General features: G+C 35.5%; 1 protein-coding gene across 3 annotated transcripts in view; it reads left to right on the top strand.

Moving 5' to 3' along the window:
- Grid2 (glutamate ionotropic receptor delta type subunit 2) overlaps positions 1-16,882 on the top strand; it is a 1,393,268-nt gene that overhangs the window by 204,519 nt on the left and 1,171,867 nt on the right. The window lies entirely within an intron of this gene.

Below are 16,882 nucleotides of genomic sequence, written 5' to 3'. Positions count from 1 at the left end.
TAGGGGAGGAGGGTAGGGATAGGGAACTGGGATTTACATGTAAAACAATCTTGTTTCTAATTTAAATTAAAAATGGAGGAAAATAAAGGGGAAAAGGGAAGGTCTGTGTCTGAATGGTTAGGACATGTTGTAAAGGCAATATGGGACTAGGGACAAGGAGAATGGGACATGGGAAAGGGGTAGGGATATCTTCTCTGATGGGGAAAGGACTGCCTCTGGATACTGAGGAGACAGAAGTGACTCATAGGCCACCTGGGCTTTATAAAGATAAATTAGAAAACCCTGTGTTAGGATGAGGTGTTTAACTTAATTGGGCATGTTAATTAGGTAACCCAAAAGGGGCTTATGGTATTAAATACTTTGATAACTCGACCTTGGTAGTCAGTGTCATGAGAAAGAAGTGGCCAAATAAGGGAATATACTTTGGTGGCTAGCTTTAGGAATGTAGTCTAATGGTTCTAGTAAGGTGGAGGGAATGGGGGAGAAGGGAAAGTCCTGCTAGAGCCATGGCCCCTGGGTGGAATCTACCTCTTCACTAACAACATAACCTGGCTTACGGCAGGCATGTAGATAATTGTTGAATATAAGATATGTTAAACATTTTACAAAGACTTCTACTTCCCTAAAAATTAGAAAAATGACATTCAACAAGATTAAGGAATAACATACCACAGAGTGATATGATTAAATCAAGGTACAACTAAATCATGACACAGGCTCCATTCACATTTACTCATTTCCTCCTCATCAAAACTACTATGATATTGTTTGTCTTCACACCAAGTTTGAATCCACTCTTGGAATTGGAAACTACTCTTTTTGGAAACTTCTGTGTCTGTTATTTCCAAGTTATGCAAAATCAAATCACTTACTTTAAAGGGAGAAGACAATGAAGAATATTGAAATTTGAGACACCAAGGAACATCTTAATGAGGGAATTTTGAAAGAGGAATCAATATTAGAATTTAAGGTGTTTTTCTACAATTTTTGTTTTTGACTGTAATTTTAAAATGCTCATGACTCATAGGCCACAGGTAAATTTTTTTGTAAGTGCATGCATAGGTAATCAAAAAACTGATCTTGATGTTACATAAAAATAGTTGGTTATGTTTGTAGCATACCTTAGACTTAACACTTTATACAACCTATATGAGTTCATTAATATTTAAACAAGGACAATTCTACTGCACTATAGTAACATTTTATTCTGACACCATTTTTTTGCTCTTTAGCTTCTTGGCAAAATTTTGAGATTTATAATTTAATGGAGCCTTCAAGTGTTGCAGTGGGACAATAAAACATTTTACTTCTAATCTGAGCTGTCAGAAAAAGACATTGCCATATTCACAGACAATATACAAAGAAAGCTGTTTGGCAATGTTAAATGGCAGATAATATATAAAATTGCCTTCCTCAAGTGTTTCATGATTATCAAGACTTACATTCTTGCACCCTCTATTTTAATTTTTGACAAAGCTTAAGAAACAATATGAAGACATAGATTATGCTTTCTTGAACCTAGAATATTTATAAAATATGGAACTACCATCTATGGTGAGGAAAATGATTCTCCTTTACAGTAAGGAGACTTTGCAAGACACATTTAATTATGATCCTGTATTAAATACTGTCGACTCACTCTTTAAAGTCATTATTCCACAGATGTTCATTAGACACCTACCATTAAATGTTAACAAAATCTCTTCATTAGAGAAATGAATTGATTTAGAGGTAACACATTTTAAAGCCTAAACATGATCTGACTTTCCTATAAATGTAGATGCAACTCATATTTATTGATGATATCTTAGTTTTAAAAATATGCAGACCCATTTATCAGTGCTTACTGTTTCGAGGAGTGAAAAGCTCAATCTGAGGTCCTTGTTTGCTCAGCCCTGCTAATTGAGGGCACCTTTGTGCCTTCAAGATGCTTTGTCGCACTAAGAAGTCCTTGATGAGACATCTTCTCACAAGCATGAAGTAACAAGTGTTGACTATACTCCAAATATTACAGACAGGGAGACTGGGCATGTGGAGACTTGAGATTTCAGACTTTTTAGATATTCACACTAGATAATTCAATATGCTATAAACATTTCAATTCAGGCTGTTCAAATCAGTGTCCATATGAAAATGAATATAGCTAATTGATATTAAAAGTTTGAGGATATTTACAATTTGATGCTTTATATGACAATAATAGCCTCAACATTAAAACTCCGTGTTTGACATACTGATCAACTTTCTGTAAGTCATTAGAATAATTTCCCAGAATTGACTGTTCATATTTCTCTTGATGAGCTGAATGGGGATCACTGGAAGTAGAGCTTCATAAGGCAGTGCTATACTGCTGTGCATAATAAGGCTTCATGGGGCATGGCTCCTAACTTCAACTACTAGGAAAGACAAATTGTATTTGAATTTAAGTGCTGATGTGAAGGGAAAACAAATGATTAGCTGTGAATCCAACAAAAATAGAGCATCTGTCAATTAAAATTTAGAAATTCCATGAAAGAAAATACACACATCTACATATTATCAATTTATTATCTAGTTATCAACTGTATATAATATCTATCTATGAATCATCTGTCTGTGATTTACCATCTCTCCAGACACACACACACACACACACACACACACACACACACACACACACACACATATATATATGTATTAATATTCAGATATGCATATACTTATGAACACTTTCTCTATCCCAGCATCAATTAAATGAAATTTTTATCTAAAACAGAGAATTTATGTGTAACTGCACATAACATATTGTTGTATTGTGGCATCTGTTCCACATTCTGCCTGTTGGTGAACTTTAGCATTACTAATAGCATTTCTAAAGTCATCATGTATAAGACACACCAAATGGTACCCACTGTGTCTTAGTGACAGATAAACTGTGTGGCAGTACCTGTGAGAATTAAAAATAGTTCTGTCAAGAATATATAGTGTGCATTGGTGTAGATGATGGAAACAAATTAATGGATTTATATTAAGAAGGAAGACATAAATAAATAATATCACTAGTAAAGCAGATGTTGATTGACAATGAACTGGAACCAGCTGAGCTCTCATGTAGTAGTCCAGGCATGAACTGAGAAGAAATAGCTAAACAAGAATGATAATAACATGGTAATGACTTCACAGTGATGAGTAACTCATTTTAAGTAACTGAGAGAAACTTGTAACAGACATCATTACTTAATAAGGAAATTCCTGACTGTGTTATAGTAGATTCAGTTAAGTCTGTGCCAATCAAAGCATATGATGGGAATTAGAAGTTATGTGAGGGAACCTGGAGAAAGAAGTTAGTTAGCAAAATGGTGTCAAACAGCTATAACTTATTGAAATCCAAATGAAAGAAAAAATGAGGTATGGAGAACAGAGTTTGAAACTGAGAAAGAAAAATCTAGTCTCCAGGAGAAGCCTTAGCACTAAGGTAGAAGACAGCAAATTGCAGAATCAGGGAACCTCGGGGGAATATGGATAGCATCGCTATGATTTTGAGGCCTTGAAGATTTGGAGAATAAGAAATAATTTAAATACAAATGGACTTTGTATGCAGAGATGCAAAAGTTTTCTGGGAGGACACAATGTGTTCCTAAAATGACAGGTGTAGAGGTCTAGTTGTCTATGCACCTAGAGACTGGCTGGCCTCTTGAAAACTGCAGAAACTCCCTTTACCCCTTGCCAGCATCTTGGCTTTGTGCCTGTGGTTTCCAAAGTGAGGGAAGTTCCTTTTGGCAGAAAAGAGGAGAAGGGATGGGCTGAACATATTATCCTGCAGTGGAATTATAGCTGAGCTAGATTATACTTCATTTTGGTAGGAGATAAACAGCTAAAAACCAATCATAGACTTTTCTTCTTTTCCATTCATGGCTTAATGTCTCAGGGGGTCCGAGTTTGGTTTCTGAACACCTCTTCTATATGGCAGTCATTATAAAACTCATAGCATAGAATTCCTTCCTATTGCCAATTTTACTATGCTTCATAGTATTATTTTTCTGTTTCTATGGCCAGTCTCTGCAAACATAAGACTTTGAGGTAAACCTGAGATTCAATAGTTTATCTTCTAGAGAGGCATATAAGAGGGACAAAGAGTTTCATACTGGAACAGGATTCTCTTGATTTGGGGAATTTCTTGTATGAATTTTATTGCATTTTTATATGCATGAATGAGACTCAGTATCTGTATATACCTATAAATTTAACTTGAAATAGTTTAGTGTTTCGTCTTCATTTAATTGTTTTAAAAAGTAATATTTATTCACTAAATCTTTTACTAGTGATATATCCTCCTAATTCCCAAATCTTTGTCAGTAATATCTTTGTCTATATCTGAAACTTTGCATTAAGATAATTTCAAATTACTCTACCCCATGTTCCCCAACCTGATCACTCATGTTCTTATTTACACCAATCCTTAGTCTACTCATGAAATCTCTTCAATTTCCCCTAACCAGGGAGATCTGGGTATGCCCCCATGAACCTTCCTTTTTACCAATCTCTCTGGGTTTGTGGATTGTAGCACATCTATCATTTACTTTCCAGCTAATATCCACTGATGAGTGAGTTCATACCATGTTTGTTTTTCTTGGTCTGGGTCACCTCACTCAGTATAATATTTTTCTAGTTCCATCCATTTGCCTACAAATTTCCTGGTATCCTTGTTTTTAACAGCTGAGTAATACTCCTCCATTGTGTAAGTGTATCACATTTTCTTATTCCATTCCTGGGTAAAGGGACATTTAGGTTGTTTTTAGGTTCTGGCTATTAGAAAAAAACTGAGGCTAAGAATATAGTTGAGCAATTGTCCTTATGGTATGACTGAGCATCCTTTGGGTATATGCCTCAAAATGTTATACTGGGTCTTGTGTAGTTTGATTTCCAGTTTCCTGAGGGACCGCCACACTAACTTCCAAAGTGAGTATACAAGTTTGCACTCCCATCAGCAGTGAAGGAGTATTTCCCTTGCTTCAGCATGAGCTGTGTCCTGTCACTTGTGTTTTTTACTTTAGCCATTCTGACAGGGGTAAGATCAAATCTCAGATTTTTTTTCATTTACATTTCCCTGATAGCTAAGATGGTTGAACATCCCCTTGAGTGTTCCTTAGCTATTTGAGATTCTTCTGTTGAGAATTCTCTGTTTACACCTTTACCCCATTTTAAACTGAATTATTTGATTGTTGATATGTATTTTCTTTAGTTCCTCATATATGTTGATACTCAGCTCTCTGTCTGACTCTACATTTATGTTACAGTTGGGTAGCTTGGACCTCTTGTGGCACTCCCAACAGTGGGAACAGGAGCTGTCTCTGGCTCAATTACTGGGTCATGGGATACTCCTCATACTGGCTTACCTTGCCTATCCTTAATGGGCAGGTGCTTAGTCTTACTGCAACTTGATATGCCATGTTTTGTTGATGCTCATAGGACACCTGTCCTTTCCTAAACAGAAATGGACTAGTGGATTTAGGGATAGGAATCTGGGAGGAGAGGAGGGAGAGGATACTGTGGCCTGGATGTAAAATGCAAAAATAAATACATTTATTAAAAAGTGAAGAGATATGCTGCCAGGTGTTGGTGGCACATGCCTTTAATCCCAGCACTCTGGAGCAGAGGCAGGCAGATCTCCGTGTGTTCCAGACCAGCCTGGTCTCCAGAGCCAGTGCCAGAATAGGCTTGAAAGCTACACAGAGAAACCCTGTCTCAAAAAAACCAAAAAAAAAAATGTGAAGAGATACAACATTAAAAAAATGATAAGGGCCTCACTATCTCTGGGGCTATAGTGAGTTGGGAGATGGGTTGGGGGGTGAACTTAGGAGGATGGGAGGGCAAGGGAATGGGTATGTAAATATGAGTAGTAATCAAAGAATTTATTTAGAAAAAGATAATTTGAAAATTAGAAATTAATTATCTGTCCAAATCTCCTAACAACTATTCAAAAGCATCACTTTAAACATTAAACATGAAGATAGGGAGATGGTTCAGTGGTTAATGAGTACTTTCTGTTCTTTTTGAGGCCCTGAGTTCAACATCTTGCCACTGTGGTGGCTCAAAATTTTCTGTAACTCCAGTTTCCGAGTATTCAATGCCTTCTTTGATCTCCACAACAAATACCCATATGCAGACAATAAATTACAAATGAATTGATATTTTAAAATTGTTCACATATGCCTACTTTCAAATCAACTGATTAAGAAAGAATAGTAATGTGTTGAAAATCAGAGGAATGCTTTTCTCTGGATTAAAACAACTGAATGGGGCAAGACACAGACAATTTTATACTTTGGTGCGGTATAATGATCTGAGGTTTTCTGTTGGTCACATGATGTACATTGTGAGAAGGGTGATACAGAGATCTGGAAGCATAACTTACTTTATAAAATAACAGATGGTCTATTAAGTGAGGATTTTCACATGGTGCCTGTTTCCCATATTTTTACATTATCATTATAAAATTGTTTTTTCTTTTTAAAAATAAATTAATTAATTTGAAATTCCAGCTGCATAGTGATCAAGATGTTTTCCATATTTCTTAAGAACCTTAAGTAAAGTCCCAACAATTTCCTGGAAGAGGAGGAGACAGAATATAAGAGCCAGAGGGGAATGCCAACAGCAAGAAAACAAGGCCCTTTAAATCAACATAAGCAAAGCTCTTATGAACTCACAGAGACTAAAAACAGGAGGTACATGGCCAGCATCAGTCTTCACCAGGTCCTCTGCATATATATTATGGTTTCAAGTTTACTGTTTTTATGGAATTCCTGACTGTGTAAACAAGTGTGTTTCTGATTCTTGTGCGTTTGGGGCAGGAGGGATCTTTTCATTCTCTTGGTTTGTTTGTTGTTGGTTCTTTTCCAACTTCAATGTGACAGTTTTTGTTTTATCTTACTATGTTTTATTTTGGAAAATGGATGACTCACTGACTGAAATAATAAATGAAAACTGAGCCAATAGAGTAGTTTAACAACTGAACTATTACTTATACCTACTGGGAGAGGGAAATCCGTGTTCTCCAATAGATTGATACTGCATATATCAAGCACTCCAGGAGAGATCTTATGATCCAGAGTAGTTAAGCAATATAAAATGGACTCCATGCTTTCTTTTCTTTTCTCTTCTTCTTTTTGTGTGTAGTTTTACTTGAATATAGTTTGGTATTTCTTTTTTCTTCTTGTGTATGATTCTATTTTGTTTTCTTAGTTTGGGGTTTTTTCTTGTATTGAGATTAAATTTAAAAAAACTTTATGGACTTGTGGTAGGGGAGGAATATGATGAAATATATTTAAATTTAAATTTGTTTTAAATAATAAAAATATAATAAAACAAATAAATAATGGCAATTGTAAAATCCTGTTTCAGAAAATTCTGTGGAATTTTTCAGGCAAGGTGAGAAAACATTTCTCACTTCAGGACATTTATGACAGCAGCTATAGAAATGATTTGACAGAGTAGTGTTTTGTCTTTCTGATGTGTGGGTGTGTCAAGTTGTTAATGGTTAGTAAAATTTTTGAAAGAACACAAACTATACATTGGATATTTTTGCTTCACCTCATGATTAGTCTACTGTACAAATATGGCTTTATCAGGGAGTAAGTAGACAGATCCTTCAGTTTGTGCAAACATAAGAACCTGAGTTTAATTACTAGAACACACATAAAAATCCAGACATGATGTCATGTACTGTTAATTATCTTCTTGAGGAAGTTGAACTAGGTGGGTCCTTGGGACATGCTGGCTAGCCAGCTTAGTCCAATTGGAAGATTTCTGATAACATGAGAGTCCAGGTCTCATAAAACAAGTAAGCCTCTCTTAAGACACATCTCTGGAGATTGACCTTTGACCTCTGTTCTTCTGGTTTGACTGGTGCACATGAACTCCCCAGTCCTTCCTTCCACATGCACATGAAGGGACAAACTGAAACAAAAATAATAAAAACGCATAAAAGGTGATATCAATAGCATCAACTCTGAAGGTAAATAAATAGTAACATCTCATTCTTAATAAACTAAATCCTTAGGATGATGATCCTGTATAATTCTACCTCAGTTAAATTATGGTAGTGTAAGTTTATTTTTTTAACAAAGTATGAATAAAAACATTAATTAATGAAAAGTCACAATTTTAGATTATTAAATTTTCATAAAATTAAATAGTAGCAAATAGAAATTTTACCAAAAAAGAGAATAGTTTTATGGATAAAATCCATTGTGAGAATTGAATGACAATGAATTTAGAGTCCAAAGTACTTTTAAATAGCAAATTAAATAGGACATTCAGTGATAATCCAGGCATGTACACATCATACCCTACAGGGTATGAAAAATTTGAGAAAGTGAATATGAAAAAGAAAGAAACATTAAGTCTTGAGAGTGCACAGGTTGACTTCAGTGTAATTACTATAATATTAATAACACACGCTATACAGAGACCTATTTATTTAATCATAAAATAACTAAGCTTAAGGTAGAAAAGGTAAACAAGTTAGATGATGATTTCAAAATCAAAGGTATGGTGATCTCAATTATTTGCCGATAGAATGAAACTTAACTTCATTTTCATATATAGTGAAATCTACTTCAGCAATATTAAGACTGACACCAGATTGCAAAAGAAATGGAGGATGAAATGGTGAGAAAAATGAAGGCAGTTGGCATACTTCATAACTTCTAGGTATTTGGCAATGAAGACAAATGGAGAAAATCTTTCTAAAATATTGGGATGAAATTTGCTTAATTGTATCCTGGCGGGTTCTTGCGATTTTTCCTTTCCTTGACTGTGAAAAAGTAAAGACAGCTTTTGCATTTCCACCCTTCTCAGCTTTGCTTTCCCAGCCATGTTGAGGACAGAGCTTTCTTCAGCTTGATGAGTTGCACATTGGATCCCAGATGCTCCTGTGTCGATGAGGAGTGTGACACTGCTCATTGGACCACAGCTGCTCCTGTGCCTGTGTGGGGTGTGATGCTGCACACTGGACCATAGGTGATCCTGTGTCTGTGCTGCAGGAATTTCATTACTTTTTTTATTTTTCATATAGAATTAAGCAGGTTTGGACTTTGCATTTTCTTCAGCTACAGACTGTCACAATGATCTCGGAGCTCTTTAGCTGATGATCTTCAGAATTAATTCCTTCTATTCTGTACCTCACTTTCATATTGCAAGTTATTCATCCTCTCCGACCCATGTAGTGCAACCCAAAGGAAATCCACATCTAATCTGAGATGTGATTGTGAGGGAAAAATGATCCAGTGCACACAGCTTAGTATTGGATAGTTTATTCGTGCTGGGGTAAAAGAGTGTGCCATCTACATCAAAGGACAGAGGAGAACTTCGTTGAGAAGTCATGTTTTTGAGCTAAAGATTGCATTTACATAACTTTCTTTAGATTATTATCAAACAACACTTTTATTTTCCTCAGATGAAAAAAAAGCTTCAATTAAGAATGAGAATACAAATTCAAGTGATACTGAGTCCGTATCTCATTGCCATTTTAACAAATCATGGGATTTAACTAAAGTAAATTATTTCACTTGAAATATAATTTGAAGTAATTTTGGGGGGTCACTTTTTCATTTTGCCACTTATTACCTGTGGTTATCTTCAGATGACCCCAAAGCTTGATGCTTTCTAACAGTGAGGGTTGTGGTTTCTGTGGTCAGGGATAGACATTAATTTTCCTAATGACTCTGGCTCAAGGCCATTCATGAAGTTGCAGTCAAGTGTTCTCTAAAGATTGTTGTAAATTTGAGGTTTAAGTTCCTGAGGATCTAATTCCAATTTTATCTGGCTGTTGTTGTTGCCAAGCCCTTTCTGTTTGCTAACTTTATCCATCTCTTCCTTGTTAGAGGGCTACCACACAGGAATTGATTGACAACATCACACTCCATATCACTTAGTCTTAGCAAGCCTGGGTGACTATTTTTCTATGTTCTGATTGTTTTACTTTTATGTTCATTTCATATCTTGTTTTTAGGAAAGTAGTAGTATCTTGTTTTCCAAATTAGAAACATTAGTAGCATGAGAACCCAAGGATAAATCTGCAAATGTAACCCATAAGGTAACTTAGTACCCACTAGTACACTTTCCTACAAAAGTTTGTTATGTTGCACTCAAAGAATTTACATTTTTCACTAAGAACTTTTTATATGTTTTATAAAAAGTGTATGTTCAGAATCCAAAGGCTAAATAAAATAATGATTTGTGGCACTATAAAATGATAACAAGGCATCTAATGTCTTCTAGTGCTAGCTCTGCCTACTGTATGTGTACCTACTGAGGCATAGAAACATCAAGTGAAGTGTTGCAAATGGTATGTAAGTACCTGATATATAACAGCATTGTAAATCTCAGTAAGCACAGACAGTACAAAAAATGTGGTGTCTTAATATCATTTAAAATATGATTCAGACAGTATCCTTAGAACTACAGGACAAGAAATATGATAGTTGTATTTGCATAGTAGTGTATTGCCATATATATATATATATATATATATATATATATATATATATATATATATATATATAGCCCAGTGTATGTTAAGTAACTATATCAATGCAAATCAACAAATCTGAGTAAACTGAAAGATTGTTTCAATCTATTCTGGAGCCATGGGTTTATCTGAATGCTTATAAACAGTGTAGTATTTTTTTCAGTGAAATGAACTTGAATGGCCTAAATATCATTGTATAAAATGAAATAATTTTGTAATCCTATTACATATATACACTTGGTGTGGAGTAGAAAAGATACAATATACGTAAATTCAAATGTGACATACAAAGCCATGTGATAATTGACACTGACTGATCTGATAGCCATAGCATACACAAAACAAAAACAAACAAAAAACATGCATTTTGAAGATGTTGGTTTTTTATACACAAAACTTAGATAGCATTCCAATCCTTATTCTCAGACTGTGCCTTCTTTGCACAAAGGTGATATCAGTTTTCTGTTCTGCCTCCTGAATGCTGGGATTACAAGAATGAGTCTCCATGCTTAGTCTATGACGTATTAAGTAAGTAGTTAACCCAGGCTTTGTGTATGGTATGCTTCTACCTGTTGAATTATATCTTAATCCCCCAAAGTCCACATTTCTTATTTAAACTTTCATGATCTTGGGAATGAAACTTTGCATTATTTTTCTTTCAGAAAATAAAAGAAAGCTTATTTTTATAGCAAACGTAAGGATTTACTGTGCCTGCAATTTGACTGACTAAAAATAATTTATGCATCAAGTGTTTACTCAAATTCTACCTTCCCCAAAACAGGACTTTTAGGATGATGGCATCAGGTTGTATGTCTTCAGCTGCTGATCTCAGTGTAACATTGGTTTATATTTTCATCAAAGGCATATCAGATGACATCTTTTGACAGTGAAGTTATCTGTCTTTGAGATGCTAGCTCCTACTTTTTTGAGGTATTTGTGTTCTCATTGTCAAGAACTCAGCTCTCTATGAAGGGCAAATTTAATATATATTTTGTAAGATAGATGGAAGTAGTGAATCAATAACAAAAGCTGATGCTGCACTTGAAAGAAATGATCTCAAATATATTTGGAAAGGTCAGCAGAGGATGAGACAATGACTGGTTTTGTATCTTTTAAGAGCTGAGTCAAATCTTGAATAAACATCATGACTGGATATTTGTTCCATTTGCTTCACAGTGTTAGTTATAAACAACATCATTTATGATGTCTCCTGCAAGGAACAGTCTACAGGTTTCATTACACATGCCAGTGTACCTACCTTAAGGGGAAATTTTTTCCAATTTTGGTACTATAATATCACCATGTATTAACAGTTTTATAGAAGATACCCATGTATACTTGAATGCTGACCTTGTAGAAAGCTGATATGCAAATAAACAACCAGGTATTAGTAGACTGGTTATTAATATAAACAAATCAATGTCTATCTCAAGAAAATAATTTTTATTCATTAAAAGTTCAAAAAATGGTACATCAATTCACTGTCATTTACTTATGGGGAAAATATTTTCTTACTTTTATTTGAATATATTTGGCTTTATGTCAATGCTCATAAATGGAACATTTAAAAAGTTGACGTTTTAGTGTCTTGAGTGTTGGCAGGTTTTCTTCATGTTTGATAAGCAGAGTTTGTATAGCACCAATTGAGGATAGTTGGAAGTGAGGAAACTGGAGAGGCAGAGTGGGGAAATGAAGAGAGTACATTGTTAGACCTGGATCTTCATCTTGACCTGGTAGTACTTATATCATTTTCCTCAAGATGAACCTTTATCTTTTGGCAAAGGAGCTCATAGAATATTGGCTTTAAAATACCTGAGAAAATCAGCTTAATAAAAGGTTCACTTGGTATACCGTTTGAGGTCATGGCTCATCATGATTGATACAGAATGGTGGTAGAATCAAGAGGCAGCTGGTCTTACTGCATTGTGCGGAAGCAGAGAAGGAAGAATTCTGAAAGTTCAACTCACTTTCTCCTTTGTAGTTAGTTCAGAACCCAAAACAGGGAATATTGTCACCCATATTAGGGTGTCTCATTCTACCTAAACTAGCAGAATCTATAAAACCTCCTCAAAGACCTGACAGATATTTGTCACATACGTGATCCTAGATCTTATCACGTTGTCAATAAGTATTAACCGTTACACAAACACATCAAGGTTTAGTCATAACTGTCTACCCATTTTCTTTATAATTCATTAACAGCCAATAAAGTAAAATCCATTGTGTTTAATTTCAGAAGTCTCTATGACTTTGAAGAATTTTTAAACTATTTAAAAGTGAAACTGTATTCTTTTCTAAGATTCAGGTAACATCTAAACTGTGAACTATGATCATCGAAAATCAATTTAAAAATTTCCAATATACAGTGAGACAGAGTAATCATTCTCACTTCAAAACAAGAATGGAGAAGAGTAGGACAGTCAGACAGAAGCAAAACTTAAAAACACAAAGTCTTGCAGAAAATGTCAGACATCTGAGGTTCCTGATGGGAACATCTTTGGACCAACAGGCTTAGGTAGATGCACTTCTCTATATATCACTACTGCTAGCTTGACTCAGTGTATGAAACTTTCATAATGGATATTCCACTGTGGTAGCATCTACAACATCCTTTCTTCTCTATTGCAGCATAGTCTTCACCCGTGTAGATTTACACAGTGCCCTCTCAGGGCCTCTTTGGAGAAAATTTGATTATGGCACATATTTCTTGACCTATTTAGCCTTCAGAATCCTTGTCACAAGCTTCAATGTCCCCTCATTCTTATAACTGCCATACATTTAAAAGAAGTATCTCATCGATGATGCTGCCAAGTTTTGCCAGCACAAGAAAACACAATCTTCCTTGAACCAAATTCTGTGTTATGATTAGGTTGACTCTGAGTGAGCATTTCCATAAGTGATTGTTTGCAAGCACACAACTCATTGACTTTCTCAGGTTAGCCTCTCTCCTTTATAATTTCTTTGGATTTTCACAAGATGGAGGAGGGTCTTTCCCTAAAGGTATTCTTTTGTCTCATTTCAGACAGACAGCCTACTTTCGATTTAATGATGTTTATCTCTTTTAACATTACAGCCATTTTCTCAGCACCTGCATTATGTACAAATTAAAACTCCCTCCATATCATCTAAAGGGACATTTTACCAATTGTTTCACTCAGCTTAAATCTACACTTCACTGCAGACCTGAATAAGAGCACAGTAACTGAATAAGAACAGTAACTATGACATAGTATGATACTGACACTGTGCCTTGAAATTTTCCCACCAAGAAAAATTTGAATTTAGCCTCACTCAAGTGTTCAAGCCAAAAGCAGAAGTGCAGGCAGACTCTTTCCAGGAAATTCCATGATGACCTCTAGACCAGTTCCTTGCAGAGTTCTGTTACCTTCTGAAGTCTCATGAGCTGGGCTTCTACTTTACACTTTACTCTTGAAATTTCGGTTTTCCAAATTCTTATCAAAGTGGATTCTGAAGTACTGTTTGGAGTATTTTAGGGGTCTTCTAGCTCAAAATTCTCAACTTTTCCACTCAAGTTCAAAATGCATGAGGACAAGAAAGCCCTTTTTAAGAGCTCCACTTCCAAAATTATTTTCTGTGTAAGTGCCTGTGCTCACTACTATGATTCAGAAGCAATTTGAGGAGCTAGGGGGGTGGCTTAGTTGGTAAGTGACTTTCCAGAGTATCTCAGTTTGGATTGCCTATACATCCATGTGCACAGGATTAAATGCACATACCCTCTGCACTCCATATCCACTTCCATAGTAAATGTAAGGTAATAATTCTTTGGGATTACAGTGTTAGAGACACACCCATGCTGGCAGGGAAGGTGTAGGAGTAGCAGTGTAATGTATTTGGACATCTTGTATCAGCAGTCAGGAAGCAGAGAGAGATGAGTGCTGGTCTCAGCTCAGTTTCATTTTATTCAGGTGAGGACCCCAGCTCATGATATGCTGGGGTGACACTTAGGGTTCACCTTGCATGTCACTTAAGACTTTCTTGAAGTATCCTAACATACACACCTGTAGCTGCTGTGTTTCCATTTGTAGGAAAATCACAACTCCTTCTGTATCTCATTTTAATATTTCCAATGTCTGTGATAGAAACAGGAGAGTATACTATGCTTACATTTCTGGACTCACATGATTTAGGGAAATATCACACATCCATTTCAATTTTGTGGATTTTAATTTTAATATATATACTTTGTATTTAAGTCTTTGAAGAGTGATAGATTAAAGGGTCTCCTTCATTTTTGTTCAATGTTGTGTTTATTAAAATCTTATGATTTGTGGTCTTGTTTCATGTGAAAACCATTCATTTTTATGCATAATAATGCCTCAAGAAATTAGCAGAAGAGACATATACAATGCTTTGGGCATGCAACAAAATAGTGTGTGAACACTTTAATGACCAAGATTTAGTCTTCTCTTTTCATATGGGGCAAAATAAAAGCTGGTTCATAGAGCAATGCATATCCAAATAAAATAATTATCTTTTACTGCTTTCTGTCTATCCAGAGGCTCACATTTCCATTTACTCATTTACTTAGTTATCTATTTATATAGAATTTTTCACTTCATTTACATATTGAACCTCCTTTCCTCCTGTTCCCCTACCCCTACCTTCCATCTACCACCCTCTCATCCACATCTACTCCTTCTCCATTCTGAAAGGGCAGGCCTCCAGTAAGAGTCAACAAAACATGACACACCAAATTGAGGCAGGACCAAGATCCTTTTATAATATAGATCTATTATAATAATCATTGCTTTCATTAATCCTGATTTTGAATGTCTAGCATCAAGGCTGGGCATGGCATCCCAGAGTTGGAATGGTTCCCAAAAGTCAGCTCAGTGGCAAGGACTAGATGAAGGCTCTCTGATGACAACTAGGGTAGTCACCAACCTGACCACAGGACAAGGGCAGTTCAAGTGCCCTCTCTACTACTGCCAGGAGTCCTAGATGGGATTACCCCTTGGGATTTCTGGGAGTTTCTCTGGCACAAGATTTCTCCCTAACCCCCAAATGACTACCCCTATCAATAAATATATCCACCCCACAAGGTACCCAACCAAGTCACTCATGTTTCCATCCCCTCATTACCTCACCCTCAGCTCCACTCCCAGTTTACCCAGGAGATTTCACCTATTTTCCCTTCCCAGGGAAATCCACATGTCCCTATTTGGGTCCTCCTTGTTATCTAGCTTCTCTGGGGCTGTGGATTGTATCCTTGTTCACCCTTCACAACTAATAATCCACTCATGAGTGGGTACATGCAGTGTTTGTCTTTCTGTGTCTGGGTTACACCACTCAGGATTATGTTTTTTTTTTTTCCCAGTTCCATCTATTGGCCTGTAAATTTCATGATGTCATTTTTTTTAACCACTTAGTAATACTTCATTGTGTAAGTATACAACATTTTCTTTAGCCATTGTTATGTTGAGGGGTATCTAGGTTTTTTCCAGGTTCTTGCTATTACAAATAGTGCTGCTATGAACACAGTTGAGCAAGTTTCCTTGTAGTATGGTTGAGCATCCTTTGGGTATATGCCCAAGATTGGTATATCTGTGTCTTGAGGTAGATTGATTCTCAATTTTCTGAGAAACTGCCATACTGATTTCCAAAGTAGCTATACAAATTTGTATTCCCACCAGCAGTGGAGGAGTGTTCCCCTTACTCCAGATCCCATATTTCCATTTTTTAATAGAGCTTACTTTCTTTTCTTCTTAAGGCAGAACATTAGTCATGATCCATTTTTAAGTATCCAATCCTTTGCTGCACACCATAGTTGTAGGACAGATTAGTTCCACTTGATCAAATATTTGTAGGACAGCTACATTATATAATTTTACTTACTATATTAGGAAATATAGATCTATTATAATAATCATTGCTTTCATTAATCCTGATTTCAAATGTCTAGCATCATTAATCTCTTACATTCACTACAAATTTGTGACCTATTGTGTATGGGAGATTGTTTATATAATCTTATGAAATATTCAGCCTTAACTGTTTCAAACACAGTAACTGTAGTTGCCATTTTATTACTGTTAATACAAACAGGGATTTCCTAGTATTCTCATAGTGTCGTAATGATGGCAGTTTAAAAATTCAGTGTCTATATAAAACATTTATATAGAAAATTTGTTCTCTAGTAGATAAAGTACCAAATCATGAAACACCCATTAGCACAATGGATGCCCTTATATGCATAGATGCTTCATAGGTAACTTTATTTTATGCAGTTATATAATTTTTATACTTCCTTAAGAAACTTCAGTCTGTAGTTTTCAAAGCAGAATACTTTTGCTTTTGAATTAATTTGTCACAATTAGTTTAATGACCCATTCCTGCCTGGAGGACATCATT

This window comes from Cricetulus griseus, chromosome 8 (genome assembly GCF_003668045.3).
Source record: "Cricetulus griseus strain 17A/GY chromosome 8, alternate assembly CriGri-PICRH-1.0, whole genome shotgun sequence".
Lineage (NCBI taxonomy): Eukaryota > Metazoa > Chordata > Mammalia > Rodentia > Cricetidae > Cricetulus > Cricetulus griseus.
This window is presented reverse-complemented; position numbering and strand designations above follow the sequence as displayed.